General features: G+C 25.9%; 1 long non-coding RNA gene across 1 annotated transcript; it reads left to right on the forward strand.

Moving 5' to 3' along the window:
* Window positions 1-2898: 2898 nt before the first annotated feature.
* On the forward strand, window positions 2899-12088 carry LOC123271518. Its single transcript, XR_006510899.1, has 3 exons — window positions 2899-2911; window positions 5661-5669; window positions 11959-12088. It is a non-coding gene; the product is annotated as an uncharacterized LOC123271518 (long non-coding RNA).
* Window positions 12089-13122: the final 1034 nt, after the last annotated feature.

Consider the following 13122-nt stretch of genomic DNA (forward strand, 5'->3'; position numbering starts at 1 on the left):
AGTAAATCAATTTTTAAAAAGTATGAAATTAATCTCCATTAAATTATCTCGACAATAGTATGCAAAATATCTTGATTCCGTGAACTAACAAGGCTATAATAATAAAAATAGCCGCCAAAATGAGGCGAAAAAAATTTTTCGATCGTAAAGCACTCTCTGATGCTTCGCATCATGAGTCGTGCAATAGTGTATTCCCTTTGAATCCATATAATTCTCGCTGCAAGATACTTTACTCAGATTTAATAACTCCTAATCGGAAATATTATTCGTATTACTTTTTATTGTATTTAAAATCAATTTTGTCTTATATTACTTAACTTTATATTTAATACACTTAATATCGTTAAAAATAAATTATGAAGCTATTTTTTCGATAGTTCAGCAGGTAAAGTCATTAGGATTCAATATTAGTTTTTAATATAAACTTTTGTGAGTCAGAGTGTGAATTAGTTATTTTCTGATTCCCACTTATGATTTTACTTGGCAGTTAAAGTTTTATTTATGTGTTGTAATAAATTGACATTTCTTTCAAATTTTTTCAATTAATTTGATTTGATTAGTTGATATAATAAATTATTTCAGAAATTCTGATACTTGCCATTTTGAATGTGATCGAAAAGATTCAGTAAAAAAATTTCTACGATGGTTTGATTGATATGTCCATGCATGACAATTTTAATTGATTAAAAAGATATCTTTCTGGGTTTTCAAGAATTGAATTAACAGAATTCTTACATCACTTTTTTTTAATTTTTAAAGCCTTGAACATTTTGAATATTTTTAACGGAGTCTAGTTTTTGCAGATTTTAAAATTAATTCTCAAAATCTTTATAAAAATATTGACATCATAACATTTATAAATCACTTCGCCAGTCTTTCCAATTTTATCTAAGCATGGATAATCTTCTGTTAATTCACTACAAATTATTATTATAATTATTTGACGATTTACTTCAACTATGCAAAAGTTTAACTAAACAATAAATCATAGAAAATAATTTTTTTAATTATCCACAATTATACTAGTACAAGATAAAATAAAAATTTTGACAGTTTGATCACTTTAATTTGACTAAATAAACTTAATTTTGCACTTGCTTAGTTATATTTAACAAGTTTCTAAGTATTAAACATAATTTTGAATTTAGTACCAAAACTCACCAACAGGTGGCGCATGGTCGTCGAAAATTCTCGCTGCAAGAGACTTGACTGAGCATTTATAAGTTCTAATCATCGAAGAAATTATTATTACCACAGTTTGACTTACAAAGAAGTGTTTTAGATTAATACTGTTATTAAAAATACAATTTTGGATTTAATTTTTCTAATATAAAAAAATCTTATCGATGGTTTCAACGATCCTATGGGTAACAGAAGCAACATAAATTCGAATTTTAAGTTATTTGTACTATTTTGGAGTTAAAATTTTGTTTAACTTTCTACTCCTGTCTCTAATAATAACCAAATAATAAGACAGATTCCAAATATAAGGTTAATTTATTTATCAAAACTCATAAAAATAATAATCAAATCAAATTCGTTATTGCCAACCAAGATACAATTATACAATATTCAATAAATTATTTCTCTAATCGGATCAATATTGTGACGTTTTAATCGTAAATTTGAGTTAGTTCTAAAAATATCCAACAGGTGGCGCATTGTCGCTTAAAATTCTCACTGTTAGACATTTGACTCGGATGTTTTAACTTCCCACGAACTAAGCTACATTATATTTCATTTTTTAATTACTTTAGACTTATTTTAGATAAATTCCTTAGCTTATAATAATTAATTTAATTTTTTTTGGGATTTAGTCTTAATTTCAATAATTCAGCGGACTAAAATTAATTTTTTTAGAAATTATAAATTAACATGTTCCAAACATCAATTTTATTTCGAGTGCTTAGATATATGTTTTTTGAAAAAAATTTGGTTGCTTTATTTGTCTTGTTGGATTGAAAGGATTAATTGGTAACATTTTGTTGTGTTATTTTTAATTAAAACTTGTTTTTTAGGGCAATCTTTATAATTATTGAAATATTTCTTGATGACACTAAAAATTCATGAATAATAATAATTCGATGAATTATTACCGTCCTTCAACTTTCGCCGGTTTCATTAATTACTTTTTAACCGATTAGAAAAACAATATTTCCATTTTTCAATTTGTATGAGTCTAAAGCAAGAAAATTGAGTAGAAATTAATTTAGCGTTGAATACTTTTGAAAATTAATAATTAACTAAACTGAAATAGAATATTTAGAAATGAGCAGTAATGTAAAAAAAATAAAGTAAGACAATAGAATTCCAAAAGAAATTATTGTTGCTTACTAACTGGTAGAATGTTACCATATGAGTAAAATAAAATTTTAAGTACTTTTGTGTACAGAAATTCAAATTGGAATTTTACTTTGATAAAAATTTCACCATATAATAATTAATTGAATTATTAATAATTGAATTAATTTAATTCTTTTACCATATAATAACTAATTTAATTTTTTTTTTGGAAACTTAGTTTTAATTTCAATTATTCAGTAGATGAAAATTTAGTAATTTTATAAGTTATAAATTAATTTATGCCAAACATAAATTTTATGTATAAGTTTCTTCTTAATTAAAATGAAATAAGTATTTTGTTTTTTTTTTTTATGGAATGATGAAAAATTTTTTGTTGTCGTTCCGACTCTTGTTTTAAAATAATTAATACAATGATTGTTGCACTAAAACTATTGATTTAGAAAATTTGCTTCTGGTTAAATTTTATTATATTGGATTATTATTCTGGCTATTTTTGTCAAATGAAATATAATCCTTAAAAATTTCACTTTATGAAATGCGTTATATTTTTTCTGTCAAAGCATCTTGGATAATAGTGGTCCAAAATCGTCCAAGAAATTTTTTTTTAGTCGATAAGGATCTGGCCTAAAATATATAATATTTAATTTAAAAAAAAGAAAAAATCAAGTCTTAAACAACTTTTCTAATTTGTTTTTCAAAAAAGTCCTTTTAACTTTGTTGTCTTTATAATATTTGGTAATTAATTTTAGAATTAAATTACTAAAAATATTTGTAAAAAGAAAATTATAAACAAATTGCCTTGCTTTCGTCTTCCGTCGTGTCCTTAATATATTAAGACAGTTTTTAAACTTAGTACCAAAAATTACCAACAGGTGGCGCATTGTCGTCAATAATTCTCGCTGCAAGATACTTTACTCAGATTTAATAACTTCTAATCTTGAAAATATTATTCGTATTACTTTTTGTGGTATTTAAGATCAATTTTGTCTTTTATTACTTAACATTATATTTAATACACTTGAAATTATTAAAAATAAATTATGTTGCATTTTATTTATCGTTGCAGAAAAAAATTTAATAACTCCTTTTTTTAGGGATTGAATTTTTTTAAAGTTGGGATTGTTTTAAGTGTTTTGTAAAGACAGCTTCATTATTTCATACTGATTGGATGTACAAAACTAAATAATGATTTGACTAAGTAGTCAAAGTTCTGATAATTGTCGGAATATCCGTACAAATTTTTCATCGTTGCTTGAAACTGCAGCCTGCTCATTATGTTTCGTTTGTATCCAAATTGTTTTAGTTGGCTGGAGTTAAAAAATCGACGACTCAAAATTTCTTAAAAAATCTAGTTTAATGCTTAACACTTTCATTGATAATAATTTCTATGTAAACTCAAAATATCAAAAAAACTATGAATAAGTGATTATAATAAGCGCTTTTACTTTATTTTCTTATTAAATGAATAGAGATCTTGCAGAGTAATCAACATAAGTTCCCGCCAAATTTACGATAAATGTGTTATTTATCTTTTGATCAAAGAATAAAATTAACACTCATTTCATTAATTGATTTTTATTTGATCGATGAATGTAAGCGTCTTGAATGTTTTGAATTTTTCTGACTTTACTCTTGAAATATCAACTTTTGAATTTGTTCTCTTCTTTTGTAGAAAAATATTCAAAATCTTAACAAAAATATTAGTATTGAAATATTTCAAAGCCACACCTTCAATCTTTCCAATTTCATCCAAGCATAAACGATATCTATCTTTAAATCACCAAAAATTATGACATTAATTTTTTGACAGTCTACTTTAACTATTTAAAACTTTAACTAAATAATAAACCATATAAAATAATTTTTTTAATCGTAACCCAAAAAATTATCCACATTTATACTAATGCAACATAGAACAAAAATTTTGACAGTTTGATCACTGTAATTTGATTAAATAAACTTAATTTTTCACTTGCTTAGTTATATTTAACAAGTTTTTAAGTATTAAACTTAATTTTGAATTTAGTACCAACAGTCACCAACAGGTGGCGCATGGTCGTCAAAAATTTTCGCTGCAAGATACTTGACTCTGCATTTATAAGTTCTAATTATCGAAGAAGTTATTATTATAACTGTTTGACCACTAAAGAAGTGTTTTGGGTTAGTATTAATATAAAAAATATAATTTTGGATTGAATTTTTCTATTGTAAAAAAATCTTTGAATAATGATTCTACTGCATTTAAACAAAATTTAGAATTATTATTTTTCTTTTAAAAAATTATGTTAATGGTTTAACCATAAAAAAAAATTTTTTTTATTTATCTGACGGTTTCTTGTCAAACATTTCTATTGCAGACTTGATTGACAATTTAAATACGTAAATAGTTAAGTTGTTGTGGATCAGATTGTCTCTTTGTGATTGCACATTCCTCTACTCATTATCAAAAACTCAATTTTGAATTAGTTCTTTTATCGAGAATCGTCATCGATTGTTAAAATAATTGTTAAATTAATTCACAAAAGAAAAAAGTTTCAATTCCGTTATAATCTAAAACCATATGTCAAGCGAAAAATTGAAGTATATTTCTAATCAAATTTAACTAACAATTAATGACTCTGATTATTTTTTCCTTTTGCCTTTTAGATTATTCTTATAATATTCGCGCTATAATTCGACTAATTAATTTTAACAAAGCAAAATTTGTTTTTGTATCATGTAAAATTTGAATTATTTTTCTGATCGGATCAATATTGTGACGTTTTAACCTTAAATTTGAGTTAGTTCTAAAAGTATCCGCTAGGCAGCGCGTTGTAGTCAAAAATTCTCGCTGCTAGACAGTTGACTCGGATGTTTTAAGTTCCATTGAACTAAGCTGCATTATATTTTACTTTTTGATCACTTTAGACGTATTTCAGATAAATTTCTCACCTAATAATAATTAATTTAATTTTTTTTGAAATTTAGTCTTAATTTCATTAATTTAGTGGATTAGAATTAATTTTTTCACAGGGTTTTAAATTAACGTGTGACAAGCATTTTTTCGATTTTAACCTTTTTGATCTTCCCACTTATTTCAATGATCACACTTTTCTCTTGACATAAAATTCAACAGTTGTTGTGTAGGAATTATATTCTTTTTTTGAACCCATCTTCATAGGAACTTAATATAATAGCTACTGTTAAATTGTATCTATTGACTTGTAAGATTTGCTACAGGTTATTTTTAATTCGAGCTTTCTTTAAGAGCAATCTAGATTTTGATAGGAGTTACTGTTGAAACCATAAAAAATTATAATTTGCAAAATAATTATTTGATATTTGCTAATTTTAAAAATAACTTTTTGATATATTAGAAAAAAAAAGTATGTCTTTTTTTAAATCTTTTAATTTAGTTTTAAATTTTTTGTAAGCATTGTAAAAACTCCATCGAAATTTCACAACGTTTCGTGAAAAGTCTACTTTTAATTACTAAAAGATTGTTAAATTCGTGGTCTAAAATCGGACAAAAAAATTTTTATAACCTTGATAAGAGTGTGATCTAAACTACACAGTCAACAATTTTTCTAAAAACTGATCAAAAGGTCCAAATAATTCTTGTAATTTACTTTTTAAAAGAGTTCTTAGTAGCCTTTGTTCTTTTTTGGTTATTTATTATTCAGTAATTAATTTTAGAATTAAATGTTACTAAAAATATTTATAACAAAATATAAAAAAGTTACTTTAGTTTCGTTTTTCGTTGTGTCTTTAATCTATTAAGACAGTTTTTAAACTTAGTACCAAAAATTACCAACAGGTGGCGCATTGTCGCCAATAATTCTCGCTGCAAGACACTTTACTCAGATTTAATAACTTCTAATCACGGAAATATTATTAGTATTATTTTCTGTTGTATTTAAGATCATTTTTGTCATTTATTATTCAACATTATATTTAATATACTTGAAATTATTAAAAATAACTTATAAAGCTATATTTTCGATAGTTTATCAGACGAAGTTTGTAGAAGAGGTAATTTTCATTCCGTTACCAAATTTATGTTATTCAATGTTAGTGTGTCCATTCAATTATTTTTTAACAACGATTCTACATGTTTAATAATTGCATAATTAAATATGTGTTATTATCGGAATTAAAATCACAAAAAAAAAACAGATCTCCTACTTCGATGTACTCAATTAAATAATGATTTAACCTGCCAGTACTAGTTCAGTTTATTTGTTATAATGTCGAATTATATAAAAAGAAAACTCAAAAATCAATAGATATAATAAATAAAAAAAAATAATGGATAATAATGATTTCAATAGTTATTATGGTTATTTTTAAATCATTGAAGAAAATTTGTCCAAATTTAACTTTTTGGGATGATTTCTTTATGTCGATCAAATCGTTTTCAATAATAATGGTAGAAAATCAGACAAGATAATTTTTATAAGCTCATTAAAATTTTGATCTAAAATATACATCATCATTTTCGGTATAAAAAACTGATTAAGACACTAGAAATGATTTTTGTAATTTACCTTCTAAAAAAGTTCTTTTAACTTTGTAGCCTCCATTATTTTTGGTAATTTATTATTCGGTAATTAATGTTACTAAAAATATTTTTAAGAAGAAAATTATAAAATAGTAAGAAGAAAATTATAAAAATCACCAACAGGTGGCGCATTGTCACCAATGATTCTCGCTGCAAGATACTTTACTCAGATTTAATAAGTTCTTATCACAGAAATATTATGAGTATTACTTTTTGTTGTATTTAAGTCCATCATAAAAACATTTAAGTAAAGAAAATCTAAGAAATGACTATTTAGGTGAAAAGACCATGTAACAGGGTAAATTACCCTGTGAAGGTAAATCCGCACTCGTGCGTTAATTAGTCGACGCAGCACTGGCGCGTCTCGGTCTTCGGGACCCAACTAGTATTAAGTGGGGGAAATTTTGGGTTTCTTGGTCAGTTGAGTAGAGGCAACAAGTCAGAAGTAGTGCAGTGACCAATGCAGTAACATCGCTAGCCAAAACAGTCCAAAGAAGGAAGCCTGAGTTTTCAAAGAACAAAAATTACACAGGTATTGAGACTTTGATTCCTTTGATGAGCCAAGGGGGTCATATACCCAGCTCATCAATTTTACTTCTTCTCATTATAAATTAATTTTTTTGGTAATTCAATTGTTTATAATAATTTTACTTAATAATAATTATTTATTTAATTAATTTGGTTCGTTAGCAGTTTGAATATTCTTCTTGGGGATATTATACCCGAGGAATGTTCTAGACCTCTTGGGTTTGGAAGTCGTGAGTAATTAATTTATTAATTTGGCCAGTTCATAATTATTAACATCTTAGATTGAGTTAAATAAATTTATTTTATTAATTAAATTCTGAACATCGAGAAGGTCCCAGTCGACACGACATAGTATTTGGTACCCGAGGTCAAAACGTGTTACGCAGTTACGAACGCCGGCGTCCATTTTTGGCGCGCAAATTCCTTGTGAATTTTAGTACGCAGTAAATTGTGAAATTAACAACTGGACTATTATTATAAATTATAACAATTGAATTATCATTTATTAATATTATTTGTTACAAGAAAGTATTATTTATTTAATATAATTTATTGAGAATTGGCTACTGAACTTCGACGCAATTGAGATCGAATTACCCGTGGATAATTTTTCGTGAATTTATTTTATATTGAAACAAATTGTTTTATTAATTATTTATAAATCGAAAAATTCCACGTGGTCATTTATACATTGAACTATCGAAGACTAAAATTATTGTTTTATTGGAATTACTTGTAAAACTATTTATCAGTATGAATTAAGTCCCAGAAAAGTAGTTAAAATTTTATAAAGAAATATTCTTAAGAATTTATTCAAAATTTAAAAAATAAATTACGAGTTGAATTGAAATAAATTTATGCGTCAATATTGTTCTTAAAAATTTATTTAATGTTGAGTATTAAACTCGTGTTAATTTTAGAAGAAGCTTAGGCGTCGTTTTAATCCGAAGTTATTGAAGGTTCTGTTTTATTAATAGTGGAAATTGTTTATGATTTTAATGGCGAGCTAATGACTGAAAATTTTAATAAAAAAAAAATTGTGTGTGTCAGCTCCGACGCACGACTGGAGTTTACTCCTTACGAACGATTGTATCATGTATGCTTCGAGTAATATAATGGTTAATTTCATTTAACATTATTTACTAATCTATATACATGATACAATCGTTCGTAAGGAGCAAACTCCAGTCGTGCGTCGGAGCTGACACACACAATTTTTTATTTTTTTTCAACTTTAATCACTTGATGATTTGTTTAATAGTACATAAAAATACACGTATCAATGCATAGAAGTACAAAAAAACTTTAAAATCAAAACATTAAAACTTGATGGTTAGGTTGCTGTTTATGTACGTTGTATATAGATGTATACAATAAATGCTACTATATGCATCCACAGATTCGGTAGAATCTGGCGCCAAGTTCCGTTCAAATCCGTTGTAAACGGAGCGCCAGACTACCGAGTGTGTTTACTGTAAGCAGAACGGTATTTCGAGGTTGCAAAATTTTATTTAATTCGACGGTACTTCTTGTTCCTAAATTTTATATTATAACAGTAATTCATACTTTATTTTACTGATATCAATTAATTATATTCAATTATAACAATTAATTTACTTGAAATTATTAAATCTTATCAGCACAAACTATAGCAAGCTCAAAAATTTCGATCCTGACTTTTTTTCGATGTAAAAAGTGACATGCCACAGACTAAGTAATTCGAGAATGCATGGTAATCCTCCAATAGATGGGAAACTACAGTTAAAAAAATAAATTTCACAGCTTGCATCTACACCCGCCAGGGTGCGCTGCAATTATTTTTACATAAACTGTAGCTTCAAGAGGATAGTTTGCTATCAAAAATGCAGCCAACTTGAGATTTAAGTTAGTACTAATTACAAATTTTTATTATAATTACAAAAAATATTGAAATCCGGACAAAAACAGTTTCACTGTAAAAAAATCGCGCCAAGTCCACGTTCATAAGACTATTAAGAAAAAAAAAATTTTTTTTTTCTTTACAAAAAGATATAAAATAGAAAAATTAAAAAATCCAACTAGCCGGTATGCTTGTCTATGATTTTCGGAAATTAAAAAAAGTTTTGTTGTAAAGTTAAAATGAAGAAAAAAATTTTGGAACGTATTTAGTGTGCGTGGTTGCAAAATATTTTACTTTTAATGAAATTCGTAAAATCTATTTACTAGGACTTTAAAAAAATTGAAATACACAATGACGCACACTAAATACGTTCCAAAATTTTTTTCTTAATTTTTAAATTTACAACAAAATTTTTTTTAATTTCCCAAAATCATATACAATCATATCGGTTACTTGGATTTTTTAATTTTTCTATTTTATATCTTTTTGTAAAAAAAAAAAAATTTTTTTTTTTCTTAATAGTCTTATGAACGTGGACTTGGCGCGATTTTTTTACAGTGAAACTGTTTTTGTTCGGATACCCTGTACTCGGCAGCAGTATACAAGTTGTGGCAGAACTTCGTAACACGCAGGCGCGCAACACACACGTACAAACATACGCACACATTCAACTCTCAGACTGGAGGTAGTGAACTATACAGTGAGACTACGAAGTATAGCGCAAAGAGGAGACCCCGAGAATGAGATACGCTGTGTAATGTATTCCATCTCATTCTTTTACACGTTCAATCCTACAGATATATATGTTTGTCTCTTTCTACGTAACGCCTCAACTTTTCGTGTTACACTTGATTTTACTCCTCATAAAATTTCCGTACCGGGCCTTATAACTCAAATCGTTTCTTAAGGAGTAAACTCCAAAAAATTAATGTTGTAATTTTTGGAGTTTAATTTTTTAAGTCAGAAGTATAATAAATACGACGACTCTTTATTGACAGTCATCCCAATTCAAGTCTATAAGGCGAAACAATCTTATAAATGCTCTAAAAATTTTTTATTTCTTCCTCTAGTTTCCCATTTTGATTATTCTTCTGATTTTTCTGTCATAACTCGACTGATTAATATTAACAACGTATTGTATGGTTGATTTTTAACAATATGAGTTGTGAAATTTGAATTATTTTTCTGATCAGGTCAATATTGTGACGTTTTAATCATAAATTTGAGTTAGTTCTAAAAATATCCGACAGGTGGCGCATTGTAGCCAAAAATTCTCTCTGCAAGACAGTTGACTCGGATGTTTTAAGTTCCAACCAATTAAACTACATTATATTTTAGTTTTTGATCACTTTAGACGCATTTTAGATAAATCTCTTACATAATAATTTAATATTTTTGAGATTTAGTCCCAATTTCAATCATTCAACGGATTAAAATTAATTTTTTAAGAAGTTAAAAATTAATGTATGCCAAGCATCAATTCATTTCAGGTGTTGAATATTCTTTTTGAAAAAAAATTCTCTTACCCCATTTTTGGTGCTTTGATGAAAAAATCTAGTTGTTATTTTCATCAGTCGTCTAAAAAAATTAATATCATGTTCCTCGCATTGAAGGGATTGATTGGTAATATTTTGATTTTATTTTTGATTAAAATTTTTTTCTGACGACAATATTTATGGCAATAATTATGGAAATAATTCCTGATTACATAAAAAATTTATATTCAAAAATTTGCCGAAATATTATTGAAACTCAATTTCAGCTAATTTCATCAATTATATTTTACTCGTTTAGAAAAATAATATTTTTTTCTCGAAATTTATATGAAGATAAGGTAAGAAAATTAAGTAGATTAATTTGCAGTTAAATACCTTGGAATATTAAGATTTATTAAAAAGGAATAGAAGGTTCTAAAACAAGCAGTCATTTGAAAAATAAATTGAAACAATGGAATTTCAAAAGAGATTTTTGTTGTTTACCAACTGGTAAAATGTTACCTTACAAGTAAAATAAATAAATTTTAAACACCATCGTGTAATAATTATTTTTAAAAAACTATTTCGATTACTTTAGATATATTTAGGACAAATATTTAATGTTAGTTTTTTTTATGTTTGGTTTGAATTTTTATAATTCAGTGGACGAAGATTTATTTATTTTGTAATTTATTAATTCGTTTATGCCAAGCATAAATTTTTCATAATGTTTTTGCGCTTTTAAAATAAAATTAGTATTTTTTTCTTTAATGAAATGATGAAAAATTTCTGCTTATCGTTCTATCTTTTTCTCTACAAAAATTAACGTAATGATTGTCGTCTTTTGAGTATTGATTTATAAAATTTGTTTCTCGTTGATTTTTTGTCCATAGTTTTTCAATTTTTGGTTATTTTTGTAAGGTTGAATATAATCTTTCAAAAATTCACTTTTTAAAATGATTTATATCTTTCCTCTATCAAAGCTCCTTGGATAGCAGTGGTCCAGAAATTGTACAAAGAAATTTTATGATGTCGACAAGCGTCTGATCTAAAATACATAATATTAAATTTCAAAAAAAAAAAAAAAAAAAAGATTAAGATGCCTAAAATAATGTTTGTAATTTGTTTTTCAAAAAAGTCCTTTTAACTTTGTTCTCTTTATTATTTTCGGTAATTAATTTTAGAATTAAATGTTACTAAATATCTTTGTAAGAAGAATATTATAAAAAAAGTTGCCTTGGTTTCGTCTTTCGTCGTGTCTTTAATCTATTAAGACAGTTTTTAAACTTAGTACCAAAAATTACCAACAGGTGGCGCATTGTCGCCAATGATTCTCGCTGCAAGATACTTTACTCAGATTTAATAACTTCTAATCACGGAAATATTATTCGGATTAGTTTTTATTGTACTTAAGATCAATTTTGTTTTTTATTACTTAACATTATATTTAATACACTTGAAATTGTTAAAAATAAATTATGAAGCTATTTTTTCGATAGTTTTGTAAAGTCGTTAGGATTTATTGTTAGTTTTTAATATATAATGTCTTTCGGGTTTGTGTTGTCTTATTTTTCAATAACAATTCTACATATTGAATAATTAGCATAAAACTTTTGGCGATGATATAAATTAGTAATTTTTGGAATCCGACTTACTCAATTAAATGATTTTACTCGGCAATCAAAGTTTTGTTTTTCTTATAATGTCGAAACAGATTAACACAATTTTTTTTTTATTATTATAATTTGATCATTAGTAGATGCGTTTGCGTTGGTTCAAATCGCAAGTTCAATGCTTGCCGAAAATAATTTATGAAAATGATTTATGAAAATTCTGATGCTTTGTTCTTTCTTTCTGCAAAGAATTTCCCTTTCGCTTAATTTTTGAGTTACTTTTTTGTAAAAGTGTCTTGAACATTTTGAATATTTTTACTTGAATTTGTCTTAAAATTTTTTAGATCAATTTTTGAAGTAAATAGTCAAAATATTTAAAAATCATACGATGAAAAAATTTTTTATTCAAACCCACAGTATTTCTAATTTTTTATCAATTTTATCCGAGTATGGATAATATCTTCTGTTGTCACAACACAAGAGTTGAAACATAAAATAAAATAAAAATTTTGACATTTTGATCACCTTAATTTGATTAAATAAACTTAATTATACACTTCCTTAGTCATATTTAACAAGTTTCTAAGTACTAAACTTAATTTTTAATTGAGTACCAAAATTCACCGACAGGTGGCGCATGGTCATCGAAAATTCTCGCTGCAAGAGACTTGACTCAGCTTTTATGTTCCAATCATCGAAGAAATTATTATTACCACTGTTTGACTTACAAAGAAATGTTTTAGATTAATATTGTTATTAAAAATACAATTTTGGATTTAATTT

Source organism: Cotesia glomerata, linkage group LG9 (assembly GCF_020080835.1).
Source record: "Cotesia glomerata isolate CgM1 linkage group LG9, MPM_Cglom_v2.3, whole genome shotgun sequence".
Lineage (NCBI taxonomy): Eukaryota > Metazoa > Arthropoda > Insecta > Hymenoptera > Braconidae > Cotesia > Cotesia glomerata.